The sequence below is a fragment of the Rutidosis leptorrhynchoides genome, chromosome 8 (genome assembly GCF_046630445.1).
Source record: "Rutidosis leptorrhynchoides isolate AG116_Rl617_1_P2 chromosome 8, CSIRO_AGI_Rlap_v1, whole genome shotgun sequence".
Lineage (NCBI taxonomy): Eukaryota > Viridiplantae > Streptophyta > Magnoliopsida > Asterales > Asteraceae > Rutidosis > Rutidosis leptorrhynchoides.
In genome coordinates, this window is record NC_092340.1 from 10458738 (window position 1) to 10471248 (window position 12511).

Below are 12511 nucleotides of genomic sequence, written 5' to 3' on the forward strand. Positions count from 1 at the left end.
TTTATAATTATGATCATTATTATTATTAGAAAATAATACATTATATGATCATTAACATTAGTATTATTATTATTATTATTATTATTATTATTATTATCATTTGATTATTATAAGTATCATTATTAATTATTATTTTTATAATTATTAGTAGTATTAGTGAAAATTATTATTATTTTTAATATTATTATTATTATTATTATTAATTATTATTGTATTTAGATTATTATTATTAACATAATTATAATTATTAAATATTAATAATATTTATATAGAAATCAATCGTACGATTTTCTTTGGATTCAATTATGTTTCAAGTAGCAATCACTGTTGTAAATTTGTTGTTTCTTGTTTAGATTATTACAGCTCGAATCTAAATGGTACAAATCAAATACTGTGAGATAGCAACATGTTTTTTTTTATTTTTATTTCTATTCTATCCTTGAAACTCATTTTTTTCCGATCCATTCTCCTCTGCAAACAAACGATTGCTCATTAATATTAGGAAAAATCATTCCACTTGTCAATTCCATTATCAAATACCACTATCCATTACTGAAAAATTCGAAATTGAAAACATAAAACCTCGCTCAACAGCTTCGGTACCTCTGTTCCCTGTCACTTTAAATCAACAGCTCGAATTCAAATTCCATTTTAAAAAGTAAGAATGCAGTTTTGTTAGGAAACTTTTACTCAACCTTTCTGCAAAATCACAGTTTTCAATTCTTTATATCGACTTCGAATTTACGAGTCAAAGTTTAAATTTCAAAAGTCAAACTTGTGTTCTTTGATCAAATTAAAGTTTTAGAGGTTATATTAATTGAAATTAATGATTCATAAAGATTCCATGAATGATTTATAACCTACTTTCTGTTATAGTCATGAGCTAAAAACATCTATAAATCAAAATCGACTATTGAGTTGTTCATCTTTTTTTTTTACGAACAGCAGATATATATTTTATTTATTTATTTTTATTTTATTTTGTTTCCAGTTAAATCAATCACCCAGGTAACTCGTTCTGTTTAAATTATAAATTTTTTTTTTTTCAAATTTCAAGTCTAGTGAATCAATTGTGTACTTATGTGATCCTGATCGACTAAATTATGGAAGAAGAGATGAAACAGATTCATTTTTGGGATAAATATAATTAATATAGGAGTTTATCAGAAAAGTCGAATGGTTCAGCTGGTTTAGGGATATGTCTGATGAACGGGAGGTTGCGGGTTCGAGCCCGGTTTGGGTCATTTTTTTTTTTGAAGGATTTATGAGGTAGTTTCCTTTTTATTTATTATTATTTATTATTATTATTATTATTATTACTATTATTATTATTATTATTATTGTTATCATTATTAATTATTATTGTCATTATAAATTGTTATTATTATTATGTTAAAAACTAGTATATGATTATTATTATTATTATCATCATTTTAGTTATTATTAAATAATATCACTAAATATTATTATTATTAGGATTATTATTATTATTATTATTTGTTATTATTATAATTATCATGATTATTAAAATACGTATAAGAAAATGTATGATTGTGGTTATATTAGGTATAATTAAAGTGTTGATATATTAAGATAACACTATGGATATAACCACGATATTTATAATAAATACTAATATGATATACGTAGAAATATAGATATGTAATGATGTAAAATTTTATTTAAAACGATGCAAATACGAATAAGTAAACTCTACGAACATGGTTTTAATGGAAAATAAGTATATAAGTTGTTATTTATGAATATCAGTAGTAAATACAATATACATTGATTATAAGTTTTTGTATATATATAAGCATATATCTTTAAAATGACATATTAACAAGTACATAAATATTTATTAATAATATAAAATATGACATTTTCATATAACTATATAATATGTATTTACTTAAAATATTAACATATTAAAAACTTTGGGTATTTAACATATTGATATAAATTATGTATTAAAAATATTTTAACAAGTACTTAATACATTTATATTAATAAATGTATAATGATAATTCAAATATAAATATTAGTTATTAAAATTATTAATGTAATGATATAATAAATATTGTATAATCAAAACTTTTAATATGTAAAAACTATGATAATAATATATAAGTATATAAATTATTACTATAACATTTATATCACAAGTAATATATAAATTATATAAATTTGCTCGATTACGATTATGTGTATTAATCTATATATACACAAATGATATAGGTTCGTGAATCCGAGGCCAACCCTATACTTGTTCAACGTCGTTCTATGTATTTTTACTACAAAATACATTAGGTGAGTTTCATTTGCCCTTTTTACTCTTTACATTTTTGAGACTGAGAATACATGCGCTGCTTTTATAATAGTTTTACGAAATAGACACAAGTAATCGAAACTACATTCTATGGTTGAATTATTAAACCGAATATGCCCCTTTTTAGTCTGGTAATCTAAGAATTAGGGAACAGACACCCTAATTGACGCGAATCCTAAAGATAGATCTATCGGGCCCAACAAGCCCCATCCAAAGTACCGGATGCTTTAGTACTTCGAAATTTATATCATGTCCGAAGGAGGATCCCGGAATGATGGGGATATTCTTATATGTATATTGTGAATGTCGGTTACCAGGTGTTCAATCCATATGAATGATTATTTTGTCTCTATGTATGGGACGTATGTTTATGAGAAATGGAAATATGAAATCTTGTGGTCTATTAAAAGTTATGAAATGATTATTTATGATAAACTAATGAACTCACCAACCTTTTGGTTGACACTTGAAAGCATGTTTATTCTCAGGTACGAAAGAAATCTTCCGCTGTGCATTTACTCATTTTAGGGATATTACTTGGAGTCATTCATGACATATTTCAAAAGACGTTGCATTCGAGTTGTTGAGTTCATTAAGACTAATATTAAGTCAATTATAGTTAGATATATTATGAAATGGAATGCATGCCGTCAACTTTCGATGTAATGAAATATTGTCTCTTCAAAAATGAATGAAATGTTTGTAAAATGTATCATATAGAGGTCAAGTACCTCGCGATGTAATCAACTATTGTGAATCATTTATAATTGATACGGACTTCGTTCGGATGGATTAAGACGGGTCTCTACAGTTGGTATCAGAGCGGTGGTCTTAGCGAACCAGGTCTTGCATTAGTGTGTCTAATTAATAGTCGTTAGGATGCATTAGTGAGTCTGGACTTCGACCGTGTCTGCATGTCAAAAGTTTTGCTTATCATTTCATGTCGAAAATTACCTACTTATCATCCTTAGAAAATTACCTGCTTATCATTCCTAGTCTAGACACATCATACTGCAATGATTGCATGAATAGTGTATAGACAAAATTCGTATCTTAGCGTATCTGCTAATTCATATCTTAGCATATCTGTTACTGTAGACTTTACCTGACAGATTCCATAGATTCCTCCGTAACTTATGGGATTTTAGTATTATATATGCATATGTAAACTATGTATTGCAAAGTACTAATCTACATCCTATAATCTATTTCTTATCGAAAATACTTCATCTGATTATACGGGATGAATCCCTCAACCAGTTCGAGTCCCTCAGATTTCGATAGCTATTCCGATAGTTATTCCGACAACTATTCCGATATGGATATTCACCTAAGCTTCGAAAGCGGTGTCACCAGAATGAATCAATCAATCAGCCATTCCGAATTCATCTGATGGGTTTGTAGCCTACTTAATTATTGGAGATAAGAAGAAGAAGATCCCTTTCATCCACCACAGTTCCCTCTTGGTGATGAAACTGAAGCGTTTACCGGCGAACCTGTTCGAGACACCATTTTTCTCTCTCATTTCCAGAGTATCTCGTCACAATTATATTCTATCCACAATTTTAAACCTTATTCATCCACTCGTTCCGACTGACAATCATCCCGGAGTAATACAAGAAGTCAGCGAACTTCGTGCTCGAGTAATAGCCTTGGAAAATATGGTGCAAAACGTACCAGCTTCAGCAACATCACCGGCACCAACAGTACCACCAACAACCCAAGTTTCAACATCACATGTCTCAACATCTTATTCTGTACCTCGAGTATAATCATCATTCTACGAATTGTTCTACATCATTTATCTTTGTTCTGCATGGCGATTATGAAATCTCTAAAGTTTTAGAGATTGTTCATTCTAGTTCCAAACGGAAATCAAATGAGATTAATATCATATTAACTCATTAAATCTATAATTACATCTGAAGAAAATATATATGTATATATAATTTCATAAAGATTTTAATTAAAAATTCTTTCGTACAAACTGTTAATGGTGAAAATATTTTAACGGGTAGGTAATACCTGAGGAATATTTAGATTTCACATTAATAAGTACACTGTACATTCTTTCAAGTCTAATTCAATATTTATTTACTATCCTATTTACAACCACCGATATACGTATCCGTTCACCGCAAATTAACCAATTTCATATTTGGATTTTGATTTATCAGAATCCAACAAGTGGCATAATGAAGAACACATTTGACGAAATAAAAATTTGATAGAAACAAACAAATTAACTACGATAAATTTTGTTAAGAATCCACGCTAACTGTTCCTAGCTAACTGCTCCTAGCTAACTGATTACATTTTATTTATCGCAATTTATTTATCGCAATTTAAATTCTCCCAATTTTATTTATCGTCATTTAATTTTTGTTATTTATTTTACGCACTTTAAATATCGGGACACGTATACAAAGTTTTGACATATCATATCGACGCATATATATATATATATATATATATATATATATATATATATATATATATATATATATATATATATATATATATATATATATATATATATATATTATTTGGAATCACCATAGACACTCTATATGCTGTAATGATAGAGTTCACTATACATGGTTGAGGTGGATTCTCAAATAATATATATACTTTGAGTTGTGATCGAGTCTGAGACGTATACGGGTCACGACACGTATTAATTAATTCGAGTATTATATATTAAACTATACATAAATTATTGAATTTCTAATTGTGGACTATCAACTGTGGACTACCAACATTGGACAATTAAAAATGAATTAAAATATTGACTATAACATATGAAACTAAACAATTTTTCAAGTTTGTCACTTGATTTCATCATAAACCTCATTTGTATCTTGACGATTACAATCTGCGTTCAAACCTTTCGTGATTCTTGAAAAACACCTCCATCGGAAGGATGAACCAACCGCATTTCATCTACGGAAGAAAAGATTGATGCATATAGTTATGCACTTGAAAAATCTCGGAACCTGAGTAAACATTTAACACGTATCTGTGATAGCTCCTTTAGCGTTGTTATTACCGAAAATAATTTTACAATCTCTCTCCAAATTAGCCAATTTCGTCACAGCTCCAGCAAATCAACTTCGATTTTCGTTCGAAACAACCTTATTATAACCTTGATATATATGCGTGCTCTTTTATTGTTACCGGGGAACCTTTTATATTCTATCATATTACCAGCAGACGTACCAGTAACTTCGTTGCTCCTTGGTTTAAATCTCTCTGACAAATCACTATATTTATCTATTGAAGTCTCATCATGTACTCATCCGCATCTTGTAACGAGAACTGACATACCAATTACCGGGAATCAGCAATCAGTACTTTGAAAACTCACAGCATATCTACATTAACAGTTATATGTATAACATTCATCTCTTAGAATTATGATCTTTCATCTGAAATCCTGAAAAGCACTCAGTCTACAAATCAATACTCTGAATGTTGAAAAGAAAAAAAAAATTGAATGAATCAGCAGAAACAGTAGACAGCCGTAAATAACCTTTGATGTCAAAGCAGAGGTGTATATAAAATAGCTTATATTTTACAAGGAAATACTATTAAATATTATACAATTTTACACAAGATATTTATTTATTTATAGAATGGATATACTTAAACCTTGCTACAACACTTATAGGCAGTGTACCTAATCGTACAGTAGTGTAGTTTTTAGTAAGTCCGGTTCGTTCCACAGGGAAAATCTTTAAACAAAGCTTAACGCTATATTAGTTTACTTTTATAAAAATACAAATATATATATAAGTAATATTATTATTATAAAGGGGGGTTTTTACCGTTTAATGACCGGTTTGTCGATTTTAAAACTTTAGTCGCAGTTAAAACCAAATGTAAAAAAATAAATACAAGACTTAATTTAAAGCGTAAAGTAAATAACGATAATGAAATTGCGATAAATAAAAGTGTGATAAAATAAACTTGCGATAATTAAAAGTACGATAATTAAAAGTGCAATTAAATACAATAACAATAAAATAAAATGCGATAATTAGAAGTGCAATTAAATATAAAATAAAGGAAATTAAATATGAAATAAAATAATTATGCTTATTTAAACTTCCGTAATCATGATGTTTGACGTGTTGATTTTAGTTTTATGCCCATGGGTTAATTGTCCTTTGTCCTGGATTATTTAATATGTCCGTCTAGTTTTTGTCCATAACAGTCCATCAGTCATAAATATAAAGTGCGAGTGTCCTCGTCAAATTATTCTTATACCCGAAGTTAAATATTCCAACTAATTGGGGACTTAAACTGTAACAAGATTTTAATACTTTGTTTAATAATTACACCAGGATGTCGATTGAGTGTAACCCAAGGTTTTAATACTTTGTTATCAATTATACCAAGTGTCCTTGTACATAATTTCACCCCTGTTTTAATTATTCTAGTGGCTATTAATCCATTCCCGTGTCCAGTTAAATGAACGATTATTCGTACATATAATTACCCCGCCCATCGTGTCCGATCGAGTGTATATGGTAATTTATAGGTATGTCCAATTATAAATCTTTATATTAACATTAACAAACTATCATTTAGTTAAACAAATATAAAGCCCATTAATAGCTCATAGTCTAATTTCCACAAGTGTCGTTCTTTTGTCCAAACCCCAATTATGGTACAAAGCCCAATTACCCAATTTTAGTAATTAGCCCAACATCATGATTACTTCGAATTAAATAAGCATAATAATAACTTAGCTACGAGACATTAATGTAAAAAGGTTGAACATAACTTACAATGATTAAAAATAGCGTAGCATTACACGGACAGAATTTCGACTTACACCCTTACAACATTCGCTAACATACCCTTATTATTAGAATTATAATTAAAATTAAAATTAAAATATAAATATAAATATATTTATGTATACATATATAGAGAGAGATTGAATTATGGATATGAAAATGACCAGAATTCGTTTGCTTTTATAGGGAATTGAGTTCAGGGGGTCTCCGCGACTCGCGGCCTTTTCTGCCTTCAAACTCCGCGAGTCGCAGAGTTTGAAATTCCAGCTCACCAACTTTGGAGTCTTTCTTGCCGACGGATTTTTATTACTTATATAATATATAAATAATTATAAGAATTATTTAAATATTATATTATATTTATGTGCATAGTTGACTTTTAATTTTTAGTCCGTTGCGTCGAGCGTTGAGAGTTGACTCTGGTCCCGGTTCTGAATTTTCAAACGTCCTTGCGTACAATTTAATATCTTGTACTTTGCGTTTTGAATCTTGTACTCTTGTAATTTCGAGACATTTCTTATCAATAATTGGAACCTCTTTGATTGTATTTTGTATTTTTGAGCTTTTTGGTCGTTTGCGTCTTCAATTCGTCGAATCTGTCTTTTGTCTTCACCTTTTAATATTTAAACGAATATCACTTGTAAATAGAACAATTGCAACTAAAAGCTTGTCTTTCTTGGGGAATAATGCTATGAAATATATGTTCGTTTTTAGCATTATCAAATATTCCCACACTTGAGCGTTGCTTGTCCTCAAGCAATATAGTCTTGAAATACTAGAATCACTTCTTTATTCTTCACACTTTGTACATCAGTGATTTCTTTACGGCGGTATAAACAATGGTAGTAACGTTGTGGTTTACAGTCCCATATGACTATAAAAATTTAGATCCTTTAAGGAAATTGGATCTTTATGAAAACATTTGATCTTTTGAAAATTAAATCTAGCTTTTACCCTAGATAAGTTTTCCGGAATAACCCTTCACCGGTGTTTGCAAGTTCTTTTTGTGGGTTTGGTGGGTTTCAGATTTGAAAATTTTAGCTCAAAACTTGCGGTTTTGTGTCACCCACTTGCTAACCTTGTATTAGGAAAGCAACACGTCCAGTTTACTTGCTCCGTATATTACCTTTCGATAAACTACCGTCCGATTGTAAAGGAAAGCGTTGAACAAGCAACTGTTAAGGCAATGTCCTCTGACATGCTTTTAATTATGGTCTTTTAACGTGTCGGACGCAATTACTATCCTTTGTAGGAGCAATAGTAAAGCTCATCCTTATAATTTTTCCGGTCTGGCACAAGGTCCTGTCTTCCACCATGCTATACAACCACCGTTCTTACGGTTGACACCCGATTTGGTTCAGGCGACCTAATGAATTCCAGGTGAATTCCTAGGATTTTACGTTCAATGGTAATGAACGCATTGAAAATGGGTTTTCAGAAAACAAATCGGTTTGTAATTTTGATCAAAATATTTTCTCGTTCAAGCTCGAGTTTAGATATCATTGAATTCCATGAGTTTGTAATTCTCAATCTTTAAGGTCAATCTCTAGGATTGAGTAATATCAGTCTTAAAAGCTGATTTTTAATCTTTAAGGAGATTATCCTTTCTGGGGATCTGATTCATTAGTCTTATCCAGCTAATTTGCACGGTTCCCCTCCATTGTACGAGATAAATCCTTCTCATGGTTAGGATAAATCTGACCACTTGGCGACCCTGTTTTATGCTGAGGTCCGTGGATTTCCTGCTGATTTTAGAGATGACTTTTCTAGATTTTTCGTCAACCTACAGCTGGTCTGGACGACAACTTCATGACCTAAATCAAGAAGCGCGTTTCTTTTTTGAAAGACTTTACTTCCTTTTAACGATGGAATTGATTCATCGTGTAGATCCATCTATTCTTTTCTTTCATCGGGTAAAACAGTTAATTATCATCCAAAACAAAAGTATTTTCAATTATTTGTACAAAAATATGTGATATGTATTTTGAATAACTCGGTGAAAATTTCCCACACTTGGCTTTTATTTTCCTTTTTATTGTCCTTTATTCCATTTTAAATAAATTTTAACATTTTGGTTTGTTTCTCAATTTATGTCCTTTCCGAGGTAACAATAATTTCGGTGTTAACACCTAGTTTTATCATTCATAAATATGTATAAACATGATTTTGAGTTCATTTAGTTGAAAATTTTGAAAAATTTTACTAGAAGTGGGTAGTCAGTATATAAGACTAGGGCTGTTCTTTATTATCAGAGAGCACTAGATTCTAATACAACTACTGCTTTACTAGTATTTTTAATGGTAACCAAGTGTATGAAGTAAAAAATATTAAAAATCCGAAAGAATTTAACCCCTTCCCACACTTAAGATCTTGCAAAGCCCTCATTTGCAAGAAATCAGTAACAATTTAAATTATTGAGGGTGATTAGCGTAGAAATGATTAAATTTTACCAAAGTTTCCAAACATATTTGTGTTTGCTTGCTGAATGATAAATGGTGCATATCATTTGTTCATTCCGTCTTGTTGTTATTTCACATATATTTTGCATCTTGTCATCAAAATTAGTTGCTTTTGCTGAACTTAATGACAGTCTTTGAAAATGCGTTGTTTTACCCTGTTGTGTACATAAGATAAACTGCAAACATATATACATATTTTTGAAGTTTGGTATATTACCCCACATTCAAAAATTATTAAAATCTAATAATAAAATTTAGAAAATTATAAAAACTAATACAAATCCAACATAAGTATTAAATGTATCAACATTACAAATAATAAAATAAAAAAAACTAAGTAGACTAGGGATGATACTGATACCAGAAGGGGTTCCATGCATAACCATATGTGCTATAAAATGCTTCTCCTGGGTTATACGTAGGATACGGTGGTTGCATCTCTATAGACCAGGGAGGGAATATAGGCGTTGGGGTAGGAATATAGTTTCTACCTATATGTTGGCAATAAGCTATGATTTGGTTTTGATGAACTTGCCAATCTTCAAATGCTCTATGTCTAGCATTTTCATACTCTTGTGAAGCTATAAACCTTTGCATTTCTGCCATTTCATTTCCCCCTCCTACATTACCTTGCTGTTGGTTTCTCTCAACCTGTGGATGTGTATCATTATATCGTACTGCGGCGTTATTTCGCCTCTTCAAAACTTTAGCACCATGGTATAGATTTAAACCTATTGTATCTTGGGGTTCTGGTTCTTCGATTAATAATCCCCCCCGACTTATATCCACATTGAGATATTCAGCAATCAAAGTAATAAATATACCACCTCCTATTATGCTATGCGGTCTCATCCCCCTAACCATAGCTGATAAATAATAACCCACACAATATGGTATACTTACAGCACTTTGTGGGTCTCGAATACACATGTGGTAAAACAAATCCTGTTCATTTACCTTTTCCTTATTCTTACCTCTTTGTGTAATCGAATTAGCTAAAAATCTATGAATTACTCTTACCTCTGCTCTATCTATATCCAAATAAGAGTAATTTCCCCCTTTGAATCGGTGATGGCTAGTCATTTGACTCCATACACCATGTGTATCAAAATTCTCATCTATCTTCCTACCGTTCAATATCAACCCTTTACAATCGGCAGATGCTAACTCCTCAGGCGTATATATACGTAAAGCCTGAGCCATGTCTAGTAAAGACATGTGGCGCATCGAACCTCCTAACAAAAATCAAATAAAAGATCGATCGGTTAAACTAGCTACCCGATTATTTAATTCTATACTACACAACAATTCTTCACACCATACTTTATATACAGGTCTACGCATGTTGAATAACCGTACCCAATTGTTAAAAGTAGAATTACCATACCTCTGTACAAGTAATTTCCTAATTGGCCCGGCCAAATCTACAGCTTCTAATGGTCCCCATTCTATGACCCTAGGTACTTCAACAGCTTTAGAATGAAGAGTATGCAATCCTCTTTGGTATTTTGGATAATCTATCCAACGTCTGTCAAATCTCAAGTTCGGGTGCAAATCTTCTAAGTGCATATCAGAAAATGTCATTACTGGATGAGGTATATCTTGCTTGTAGTAGTTATCCACCTCCTATTGGTCCACATTCTCAGGAGGAGCATTGCGAGCTTGGGATGAAGATTCACCCCTTTCAGTCTGTAAAACACATCAAACACAATTTGTGTGCATCCAAATATGCATTAATGTCATCAAAATCATCAATCAAAATAATTACAATAACATCTCCAATTTATATCAAATTTAAGCTCATTTTCATATTTTTATCAAATCTACACTTTTTCAAATAAGCATATACGAAAATGTTCGCCAAGTTCATAAGCATTCAACTCAAATAACATGTCAAAATAATCATTACTAGCAATTAAACAAGTTTCAAATGGCATTATCTTTCAAAAATCAAGTTCATGAATTTTAGACTTGAAAAAGTCCACTTTAATTCTCAAAATCATGTTTAGGCTCAAAGTTTTGATCATTTAACTACCTAAACATGTTACACTACTTAATTTAGCAACAATTCATGACAAAAATCGGTCATAACCTGTTTATATCAAAAAGCCCCAAATTGCTCAAGAACACAAACCCTAGATTACTCAAAATTTGAAGTTTAAGGCTTCTAATCATGATAAATAGCATCAATCTAGGTTATACAAGCATAATACATAAGCAATTTAAGCATAATTACACTAGAAAACATCAAAATTAAATTAGGGAAAAAATTGCTCAAGAACACCAATTTTCGGATTAAATGGTGTTTAGGTGTAGAAATTTACCGTTTTTCTTGAGTAATTCCTTGATAGCATCCTTCTTAACATGATTTTAGTAAAAGATTTGATGATTAACGGTGAAAAATTGTGAATTTGGGAGTGTTTTCTCGGGTTTTTCGGGTTTTATTTTCGCAGTATATGTGTGTGTGTGGTTGAGGACTGATCAGTTTACGTTTTTATTTTTTTCTGGGTTTTGGTCCCTCCGCGAGTCGTGGTGTTTGACCCTTCAAACTCCGCGAGTCGCGGGGTTTGATATTTTTTTATTTTTATTTTTATTTTTAATATTTTTGGCATACTTTAATTTAATAAGATTAAAAATAATGGTAATAAAAGTTCTCGTCCCTTCCTCGGGTAAAGCAATTTTGGTTCAAAGACCTAGTCTTCAACTTACGACGAATTTTAAAAATCATATTTTTAACTTAGCGAAATAAAGTAAATTTTTGTTTTTAAATTCACACCAAACTTAAATTTAAAATGCATAAAATTCAAAATTCATATAATAAAAATTAAAAATTCACACCAAACTTATATTATATTTTTGTTTTTAAACATACAAACTTATATTGAAAAGATTAATTTTTCAAATATTTACAATTTTAA